The following is an 11368-nucleotide window of genomic DNA, read 5'->3' as shown; positions in this document are numbered from 1 at the left end:
GATACCAGCATGGATTGGTTCTCTGGTTCAGCTGCAGCGCCTGTCATGGGAGTTTGTATACGGAGGGGTTAAAAGATGGGATTTTGGTCCGTGGATGAACACTGGGGGAGAAGTAGATAGCCGAGAAAAACGCAGTCAGCACAGAAAAATGGATGGTTTGTTGCCCGTTGCTTGGAATGCTGACCATGGAGATAAGAGAGCTGAGCAATACTGGGGGAAGACGGGCAGCGGGCTGTTGCACAGCACAGCTGTGAGCATGGTCGGCGCGTGACTGCTGGATTATGACAATATGCCGCGTGTACAAAGCCCATGAACCAATAGACAGGGTGGCTATGGCTCGTGCAGCGCGCCTGGCCAGCGAGCGCATGCGTCATAGGCTCCCTATATGTTACAACCGAGGCGTGTTTTGGCACCCGCTGGCCACATGTGCCAAAACCCGTTCCTCTGCAAACGTATAAATACTGGGATTTTTCCGAAGAGCATCGGGCTGGTGTACGGCAAGGCCACCGTTGCCTCCGTGGGGACGCCCACGTAAAGATGGCACCTACCAATTGCTGGGCTGAGCTCGCGGCGCAAGACAGCACAAGAATGTACGGATGGTCCATCTTCCTCACAGTCCTCAGGTCGGTATGTTAATTTGCTTTACAAGATACCCTTAGCACAATGCACATCTGTAGTTAATAAATGCTTGCTTTTTCCCCTTATAGTCAGTGTGTGTGTGTTTGCCTTCTCGGGAATCCTCAAAACCACCCTAAAACAGAGTTGGAGTAATCTCAGCGCCTGTTGCTTGGGTTGGAGTAGCCGCAGTGCCTGTCGTTTTGTTGTCAGATCCAGAGACCTTCTCTTCCCCCTGAGGGTACTGAATAGTGTTGAACAGGGCTCGGTAGGCATGGGCCAGGCCCCAGCATGTTGCAGTGATTTGTGTCTCTCTGGAGTTGCCAGGGTGACAGCATACTTTTTCCAATTATTTTACTAGTTTTTCAGGATTCTGCACTTGTTCAAGGGTGAAGTTCCAAAACATTGGAGGTCTCCACTGTCCCAGGTACTTGCCTATACTACCCCACAAACCCTGCCACTCATAATTATCCAGCCTCGGGGCAGATCTCTGTGTGGTTGTATTGGCTTTGTGTGGCAAGGTTTTGGTAGCGGGGGGGGTTACAGGGGCGGCTTCTGTAAGAAGCTGCTGGAAGCTTCCCCTGTGTCCGACACAGCCAATACCAGCCGGCTCTAAGACGGACCCGCCCCCGGCCAAGGCTGAGCCAATCAGCGATAGTGGTAACACCTCTGTGATAACATTTTTAAGAAGGAAAAAAGTTGGGACAGGCAGAATTCGGCAGCCGGAGAGAGGAGTGATGTTGTGGAACATTTTTAGCTAATGATCACAAGAGCATTCCAGACGCCTTTAGAAGGCCTTGAACAGAATAAAGAGAAGACAAAAATAAGAAAGATACCAATTAGAAAAACACAGGTGCGCATTCCACGATAAAGAGAACTTGGCACAAACAACCTCACTTCGGCAGTTTATCTTGACCAATTAGACTGAGACAAGTCTTGTATGTTTTAGTTAGTATAACCAATTATGTTTTATGTTTATGCGCGTGTACAGTGTTGATATAACCAATCATTAAGTGTAACTGGGCGCGTGGACAGTGCGTGAATAATGTGTGCAACCAATAGTAAAATAGCTAAACGCATGTACAGATGTAACTAATGTATAAAATGATGTCTGATGCTCTAGTAAAGTGGACTTCACCTGATCACATTGGTCTGTGTGTGCTGTCCTGTGCCTCCGCAATTGGCGCCCGAACAGGGACCCTCGGATCGGTGTTGAATTCTTCAACGAGAGCCGACGGAGAGAGGGAGCGGAGAAGCCGGCCGAAATTATCCCTGCTGCCCCGGCAGGATGACCAGCTGAGCTGGGGCTGACAAAGACCGCGCGTGCGGCGGAATAGGGGAATCTTACCCTGGTGGATCTCGCCCTAATCAGGTGAGCGGTCGGAGAAGGAGATGGGGTTGGACAAAGAGCAAGAAGCGGTCCTAAACCTCCTTCAACATATTCTCTCTACGAGAGGGTTGAAATGTGATAACTCCATTATAAAGGAGTTACTTTTATGGGCTTGGGAGAGAGAACTTATTCCGAGTATAAATGTTGCATTTGAAGTAGTGACTTGGGACGATGTAGGCAAGGCGCTGTGGGACACTATTAGCGCCGGGGGAGATAAGACAAAGGAAGCAATCAAATACGCAACGCACTGGAAGGTAGTTCGGGATGTGCTGCAGGCAATGAGGGTGGAACGGCAGGCAGCCGCTGCTGTCTGCGCGGCCGTGACCCCTTCTGATGCCTCCATGTCAGCCGCGTCAGCCTATCCCACTGCAGTTAGAGGAAGATTTTCTACGCAGCTGTCTCTACCCCCCCGAGCATCCATTTCTGCTAGTGCTGAGACGTCTGTACAGACACAGCCTTTGCCTATACCCAGCCGGGTCGCTGGCGCTGAAAGTATCCCCCTGCCTGTTACTCCACGAGAGACGGAGGAGTTAGGGGGGGCCGTTTCTCATCCGATTGATTCGGACGAGGCAGACTCGGAAGTGATTAATGTGGATAGACAGATTGTAGAAGCTATCGGAACCTCCCTATGGGATGAAATTAGTGACAGGTCTAAAGAAGTTAAAGGTCTTGCAACTTTATGGAAATTAATTAAGACAACTCTACAAGAAATGAAAGCAGATCGTAAAGCGTCTGCGTCTGCTTTTGCTGCGCTCTCTTCAACCACAAGCGAAGGGGAAACGCGGGGAGAAAAACATAATGCAGCGGGAGAAACTTTTGGCTTTCCCGGAGCTTGTCTGCCTGCTCCTGTGCCCTTGAATTCTGCTCCACTCCCTGGGACTGCTGATATTAATCAGCCATCTGACAGTTCCCAAGCCTCCCTAACCGTACACTTAAAGGAAATCCTACAGAATCAGGAAGCGAGTAAAAATCTGCCTAGGAAAAAACAGCCCCCAGATATCGCCGCTCAACATGAACAAATTATACCTAGCATATACCCTCCGTTGCCTTCGTCTACGCCCGGGTCACCTCAAGAGCACGAAGAAGGGCCGGAGCTCACTTCGCAGCAGTTGCGGTCAGTAATAGAAAAGCTGGCACAGCTGGAGCCTGCTGTGAAGCAAGAAAAACCACCAGCCGTATCCTTTGATGCACCCCTTTTACCTGCGCGGGGAATTATTCGCGATGCCTTAATTGAGGGAGAAATCATAGCAGCTCCCACAGCATTTCTGGTTACTGCTGGGGCAGGGGGTAGACCTAATCAATGGGTTCTATTTGATTGGAAAATCATAAAAGAAACAAAAGTTACAATTGCTCAGTATGGTTTAAAATCTCCTTTTACGCAGGCAGTTTTGTCCCATACATTTTCTGGGTCAACTTTAACTCCACATGACTCGTGAATGCTTGCTAAAACCTTGTTGTCGACATGGAAATTCATTTATACTACGCTGGTGCATTTACAGCCGGCAGAGAAAATCATATCAATACAACCTGATACTGCTTTTGAGGAGGCAGTTTGTAAGCAGACCGTTAACGAGCAGGATTCTGATTCCGATAATAATTCTTTTGCATCAGGCAGGGTGGACTCTGAAAAAGAGCCGCATTTATATCCCTCATTACCTCCACCGCTGCCTGCCATGGCCGCCCCGCCGCTGCCTCCCACGGCCTCTGCGCGGCCGGGACCGCTGCCGTGCCGCCGCCGTCCCCCACCCCCCCACCCCAATCGCCTGGTACTCCCTCTCCAGGGTTTGCTGAACTTAAAACAGAACCTAACTTTACTACACTACCTGTATCTCCTTTTCCTGCTAATCCCTCTAACTCTATGCCTCTGTCTAATCCGTGACGATTCACTTAATGATTTGGGAAAAAATACACATAGTTTGATGCAACGCTGTCGAGAAAAAGCTCTACAGCAAGGAGATACCATGTTTACTTTTCCTGTTGTATGCACACCTGCCTCAAGAAATGCAAGAACCTCAAGAGAGAGTTGTTAGGATCAGTCATCATGAATCCCTGTGTGATGTTTAATTACATCTATAACACCACTCGAAAGGGTCAGAATGTAAATGCTATTTTGCCTGTATATAGAAATGCTACAGCTTGGTGTAACTATATCTATTCCAGAATATCACACTCTTTTTTCTATTCCAGCTGCTTTACCTGCGGGGATATTTTTAATTTGTGGAAATAGAGCGTGGGAGAGGAATTCCATTGAAACTTAACGGGAGGCCATGTAGCCTCGGACGACTTACGTTACTAACACCCGATATCAATATGATTCACAGTAAAAGGCTCACGATAACTGACACAGGTTTAACTGGATGGCTAACAAGTTTGGGAATTGCGGGATGGTTGAAAGATTTGCTTATACATAACTTAGTTATTTTAATTGTAATATTAGCAGTTGTAATGATTGTACCACGTATCATAAAACAGTTGAACGTATGATTGCAAAAGCATTTCATGTAACTTGGCTTGCATAAAAATAATTAAAAAAAAAAAAGAGAGAGAGAGAGAGAGAGAGGAAGAGACAGGAGAAAAAAAAAATTAATGAAAACAAACGGCTGGAGAGGGGGAAGAGAGATGCGGTTGCGGAACACACAGACATGGCAGCTGAAGAGTGAGAACTTCTAAGAGAAATAACCCTGCAGACACCAAGGTCAGTGCAGAAGGAGGGGGAGGAGATGCTCCAGGCGCCGGAGCAGAGATTCCCCTGCAGCCCGTGGTGAAGACCATGGTGAGGCAGGCTGTCCCCCTGCAGTCCATGGAGGTGCATGGTGGAGCAGATATCCACCTGCAGCCCGTGGAGGACCCCACGCTGGAGCAGGTGGGTGCCCGAAGGAGGCTGTGACCCCGTGGGAACCCCGCGCTGGAATCTGGGAGTGAAGTTGTGCCTGGGAAGAAGGGAGGGGTGGAGGGAAGGTGTTTTGAGATTTGGTTTTATTTCTCATTACCCTACTCTGGTTGATTGGTAATAAATTGAGTTAATTTTCCTCAAGCTGAGTCTGTTTTGCCCATGACGGTAATTGGTGAGTGATCTCTCCTGTCCTTATCTTGACCCACAAGCTCTTTGTTATATTTTCTCTCCCCTGTCCAGCTGAGGAGGGGGAGTGATAGAACAGCTTTGGTGGGCACCTGGCATCCAGCCAGGGTCAACCCGTCACAGTGGTATTCTTAAATAGTTTTTTAACCTTAAACAAGACCTGGAACACATTCAGGAGACATAGCAATAGGAACATGCTGGTTTGAATATCCCAAGGATATTCCAGATTCTCAAGAGCTATTGTAACTAGCCTGGAGGAGAAGGGGAAGATGAAGCAGCAGGAGAAAGTGTCCCTCCTTGTCTCCCCCATAGATTGGCTCTCCAAGGAGAAAAGGTAAAGAGTGTAATTATTAATAGTTTCCGAGAGATGGTTCCCAAAGTACGGAGATGATGGCAGTGCTGAGTACAAATACCAGATTAGTCCCACAACCAATAATTTTATCATATCATAAGCCAGTGTTACACAGTACAGCAAAATGATAACCTTAATCCAGCCCGCAGAGATGATAAACAGCACAACAGGGAACATATACAGCAAGTAAGGTGTTACATAGCACAACCCTGAGAACAAGCACAAGAACTCTGAGAGCAAATAAATCAACATTGTGACCAGTGACTATTAAACTAATGTAATGAATGCTTATAACAAATTTGTTTTAACATGCTCTGGTCAGATTTGTCATTATCTCAGCCCTTTATGCCCCACGTTGAGTGCCAAAAAGACTGTTGTGGTTTAACCTGGCCGGCAGCTAAACACCACACAGTCATTCACTCACTCCCCTGCAGTGGGATGGGGGAGAGAATAGGAAAAAAGATAAAACTTCTGGGTTGAGATAAAGACAGTTTAATAGGACAGAAGAAGAAGGGAAAATAATAATAATGATAAAAGAATATACAAAACAAGCGATGCACAATGCAATTGCTCACCACCCGCTGACTGATGCCCAGCCAGTCCCCAAGCAGCGGGCCGCCACCCCCCCAACCAACTGCCCCCCCAGTTTTATTGTTCAGCATGATGTCATATGGTATGGAATACCCCTTTGGCCAGTTTGGGTCAGCTGTCCTGGCTGTGTCCCCTCCCATCTTCTTGTACACTCCCAGCCTCTGCTGGCAGGGCAGTATGAGAAGCTGAAAAGTCCTTGAGTTAGTGTAAGCACTGGTCAGCAACAACTAAAACATCAGTGTGTTATCAACATTATTCTCATCCTAAACCCAAAACACAGCACTATACCAGCTACTAGGAAGAAAATTAACTCTATCCCAGCTGAAACCAGGACACCATTGTCAATTAGCCCCACTCATAAAAGTGGTTTGGTGAGTGTCGTACTGGTAACACCTCACATAATATATTTATAGACATGTGCACAGGTAAAGGTTCATAAGTATATACTTGCTTCACTGGTTAGAATCCTGTAATAGCTTGTAATATACATATATTTGCTTTACTCTTGTTTTATATATATACACACACTTACTTTCCTATTGGTAATTTTGTAGTGACTTGCAGTGTGTGTGTGTGTGTATATATTTGTTTTCACTAATAGTAGTTTTGTAGTAATTTGTAATAAATAAATTCTCAGAAAGCCAAACCTCCATGTACTTGTGTATGGTGGTGTGACGGAAAAGGACTTAACTGCAAGGTTCAAGCAAACAGCTTATTTGAACTTCACTTACAGACTTAACATGCCACTATTGCAGGTTCTACAGATACAATGGAGGAATGCACTATTGCAGTTTTTTAAGGCAAGAGTGGTACATTATTACAACCACAAGCGATTCACAGACAACCACAAGCACACACGCGTTTACAAACTTAAAGCATAAACAATATTCACTTACCCCTCCAGGTAAGGGTTTTCAATCCCAGGGAAGTTACCTCAACCGGCGTCCCGATCGAGGGGGGGAAGGGTTTCCTTCGCAAGCCAACTGTACAGTTGGAGAAGTGACTCCCCCATTTCCAACCTGAATCTTAGAGTTTTTATCCCCTGACTTGTGGAATGGTGTGTATGGCTATGTCTGAGTGGATTATGATATAGGCCTAAATGGATTATGTATATCTGAGTGGAGTTTCCCCTTATCTTTCCTTTGTTGGTCTGTGATTGTTTGACTACACAAGGTTATCATTTGAAACTGAAGCTGAAACCCTCCAGGTTTTTTTGTTTTTTTTTTTACCTTGCTTCCTCAGCAACTGAACAGTGGTTGGATTGAGACTCAGGGCATACTATTTGTTAAGGGATTTCAAGGCTCAGTTCAGGTTTTGGTTCTTTGAATGGTGCAGCCACTGCCCTGTTTAGTTTAGGGTTTATCAGACAACCCAGGGCTAAGCTGTCTACACAGCTCCCCGTGAGTCGTCTCTGCAGAGAGACAGGGCCTCAAGGCAATCCGAGGCTGGGTTGCTTTTGTAACCCCCCATGAGTCGCCTGTGTGCACTAGACATGGTGAAACTCATTTGTGAACTATGAGCCGGACAATCCACACAGGCGGAATCCTGAGAACCCCATGGTCATGTTCTTTACACACCCGCGGGTTGGGTAAGCCTCATAGGTCGTGACCATGACCGCTACAGCACTCAACTCCTGTGTCCAGGTCGTTGATAAAACATTGAAGAGAACTATCCCTAAAATTGAGCCCTGGGGAACACCACTAGTGACTGACCACCAGCCAGATGTTACCCCATTTACTACAACTCTTTGAGGCTCACCGACCCTTCAAGCAATTGTTCACCTATCATATTGTGCATATGTCTATCTGTGTGCTGGAAATTTTGTCCTGAAGGATACTGTGAGACACAGTATCAAAAGCTTTGCTAAAATCCAAAAAAACCCCACATCAACTGCCTTCCTTTCATCCACTAGGCAGATAACCTTGTCATAAAATGATATTAAGTTAGTAAGGCACAGCTTTCCCTTCATGAACCCATGTTGGCTTTGACCAGTGACTGCATTGTCTTTCAAGTGTTTTTCAATAACTCCCATCTTCTCCATAATTTTTCCAGGCACCGAAGTGAGACTGATAGGCCTATAATTACCAGGGTCTTCTTTCTTGCCCTTCTTTAAAATTGGAATAACATGTGCTAGCTTCCAGTCAACTGGGACCTCTCCAGATTCCCAAGATGGTTGATAAATAACTGAGAGAGGTCTCACAATAACATTGGCCAACTATTTCAGTACCCGTACAAGTTTAAAATCAACTGGGAGCTTATCACTCCCCCAGTCATGGTCCTCCTACCCAGGGCTCTGGGGGTCCCAGGGCCCAACACTGGTATTAAAGACAGAGGCGAAGGTGGCATGAAATGCCTCTGCTTTATCTTCATCCCTATTTGTGAGGTGACCAACCTCATTAAGTAATGGACCAATGTTTTTTGTAGTCCTCCTTTTGCTGTTAGTTAACATATTTAAAAAAGACTTATTTTTTTATCCACCACAGTACTGGACAGTTTCAACTCCAATTGAGCTTTGGCCACACAGATTTTCTCCCTACAGTGGTGAACAGCATCCCTGTAGTCCTCCTGAATAGCCTGACCTTGCTTCCAAAGTCCATGCACTTTCTTTTCCGCCTAAGTTCCAAAAGATCCCTGTTCAGCCAAGCTGGCCTTCTGCCCTGCTTGCTTGACTTCTGACACATTGGAATTGCTTGCTCCTGTGCTCTTAATAGATGGCTCTTAGAAAGTGACCAGCATTTATGGACCCCAACTCCCCCAAAAGCAGATTCCCAGGGGACCTTATTAACTCATTCCTTGAGCAGCCTAAAGTCTGCTCTCCCAAAATCCAGGACAGTAGCTCTGCTGACAGTTTTTCTCATATCACCAAAGATTTTAAACTCAACCATTTCATGATCACTGTGGACAAGACAGCTGCCAATCATCACTTCACCCACAAGACCATCTCTATTTACAAACGATAGATCTAGGAGGGCACCTTTCCTAGTCGGCTCCCTTAGTACCTGTATCAAAAAGTTATCTTCCACGTGCTTCAGGAATTTCCTGGACCTGTTCATGTCTGCTGTATGATAGTCCCAGGTAACATCTGGGAAGTTGAAGTCGCCCATAAGGACAAGGGCAACTGATCTAGAGATTACCCTTAATTCCTTATAGAATAATACATCGGTGTCATCATCCTGGCTGGGTGATCTATAGTAGACTCCCACAACAACATCCGCTTTATTAGCTTTCCCCCTAATCCTTACCCAGAGGCTCTCAATCATGTCGTCCCCAACTGCAAGCACTGTACAGTCCAACCCCTCCTTTACATACAGCACTACCCGTCCGCCTTGCCTTCCCTGCCTCTCTCTCCTGAAAAGCCTATAACCATCCATCACAGTACTCCAGTCACAGGACTCTTCCCACCAAGTCTCACTTATGCCAATGATGTCGTAGCTCTGGGACTGAGCCAAAGCTTCTAGTTCCTCTTGTTTATTCCTCATACTGTGTGCAGTAGTGTACAAACATTTCAGATGTGCACCAGTGTACTCGGTACATTGTGGAGCAGAGTGAAAGCCCTCACTAGCATACCATCCCTCAAACATTGTCATGCCGTCCCATGGCTTATCACTAGTAAGCCTGATTTTATCCCTTTCTCCCTTCAAACCTAGTTTAAAGCTCTTTCAAGCTGCCCCACTAACTTGTGATCAAAAATACTTTTCCCCCATTGAGAAAGGTGAAGCTCGTCAGGCCCCAGCAGGCCTGGTGTCACATAGACCATCCCATGATTGAAAACCCCCAAATTCTGCGGGTGACACCAGCCTTGGAGCCAGGTATTGATAAGCTGGGTCCGCCTGTTTCTTTCAATGTCATTCCCTACAACTGGGAGGATAGAAGAGAATACTACCTGCGCTCCTGATCCCTTTACCAATCTTCCCAAGGCTCTGAAGTCTCTTTTGATCGCCCTTGGACTTCTCATCGTAACTTTGTTGGTACCCACATGAAAAAACAATAACAGATAATAATCTGAGGAACTGTAGTGGTCATGGTCACAACCTATGAGGTTTACCCAACCCACGGATGTGTAAAGATCATGATCATGGGGTTCTCAGAATTCTGCAATACACAAGGACATGGAGGTCCAAGTTTCTGAGAATTTCTTTAATACAAATTACTACAAAACTATTATTAGTAAAACCAAATATGTATATAAAAATGTATACTACAAGTCACTACAAAATTGCCATTAGGAAAGCAAGTATATATATTACAAGAGTAAAGCAAATATATGTATATTACAAGATATTACAGAATTCTAACTAATGAAACAAGTATACATTTATGAACCTTTATCTGTGTGCGTGCCTATAAATATAGTGTGAGGTGTTACCAGTATGACACTCACCAAACTGCTCCCAGGAGTAGGATGATGGAAAGTAGGATGCCAGGTGTCCCCGGCAAGGGTCCAGTCTGTCTGGGAGATCTCGTGCAGAGAGGCTCTTGCAGAGAAGCTCATTCTGGGTAGGTAGCGAGTTACTTTTTATACCTTTTTGGTGTAGATACATAAGTGGGTGTAGGACATCAGTTCCTGGAATAGTCGTCGCTGACTCCTGTTTTCCTGGAAGGTCAGTTCATTATCACAGTTTCTTTGTCCTGTACCCATCAGGGTTTCTTTGTCCTGCCAACTACTCCCCATCAAGGAGGTTTTGGGCTGAGCTTATCAGGGATGTCTTGGGACTCCAGCTAAGGAGATATCCTTCTTTGTCAGTATGTTTACCGGGTTGCCTTTGTGGAGGCTCTGTCAGGAAAGTACCAGGCTAGGAAGTTTCCTGGTAACATCTTTAACCTGAGCCCCAGGGAGGCAGCAAACTTCCTTAAATGGCAGGTCTGGTCAGCAGATCGAGCCCTCTGTTCCCCTCAGAAGGGAGTCACCTATGACAATAACCCACCGTTTTTTTTTCATGGAGGCGGTCATGATGTGGGGGATAGGCTGACCTGACCTTGGGGACTCCTCTAGCATAGATGGATTGTCATTCACCTCATGTCCCTGTCCTTCCAATTCCAGAGCCTCATATCTGTTGTGTAAGGGCACCTGGGAAGGCAAGGTAGACAAGGAGGAGCCTCTCCTGCTGCCCCAAAGAGAGACTTGTTTCCATTCACTTCTATCCCTCAAGTCACTGCCTTCTGCCTTGTGGAGAGAGGGTGCAGGATCCCCCCTTGTCATGTGTTATGCCTAGTTGACATTTCTGTTCCAGTGAGGGCAAAGTATGGTTCCATCAGTCAATCTCCTTCTCAGACTCCTGGATGCTTCTCAACCTGTCCACTTCCTCCAGAAGCTCAGCCACTAAGCTGAGCAGTTCTTCTA

General features: G+C 46.1%; 1 long non-coding RNA gene across 1 annotated transcript; it reads left to right on the top strand.

The window, feature by feature from the left end:
* Nucleotides 1-995: 995 nt before the first annotated feature.
* On the top strand, nt 996-5378 carry LOC121232824. The gene is made up of 3 exons (XR_005931714.1): nt 996-1107; nt 3290-3292; nt 5208-5378. It is a non-coding gene; the product is annotated as an uncharacterized LOC121232824 (long non-coding RNA).
* The last annotated feature ends 5990 nt before the right edge of the window (nt 5379-11368 follow it).

This window comes from Aquila chrysaetos, chromosome W, assembly GCF_900496995.4.
Source record: "Aquila chrysaetos chrysaetos chromosome W, bAquChr1.4, whole genome shotgun sequence".
Taxonomy (NCBI): Eukaryota; Metazoa; Chordata; class Aves; order Accipitriformes; family Accipitridae; genus Aquila; species Aquila chrysaetos.
This window is presented reverse-complemented; position numbering and strand designations above follow the sequence as displayed.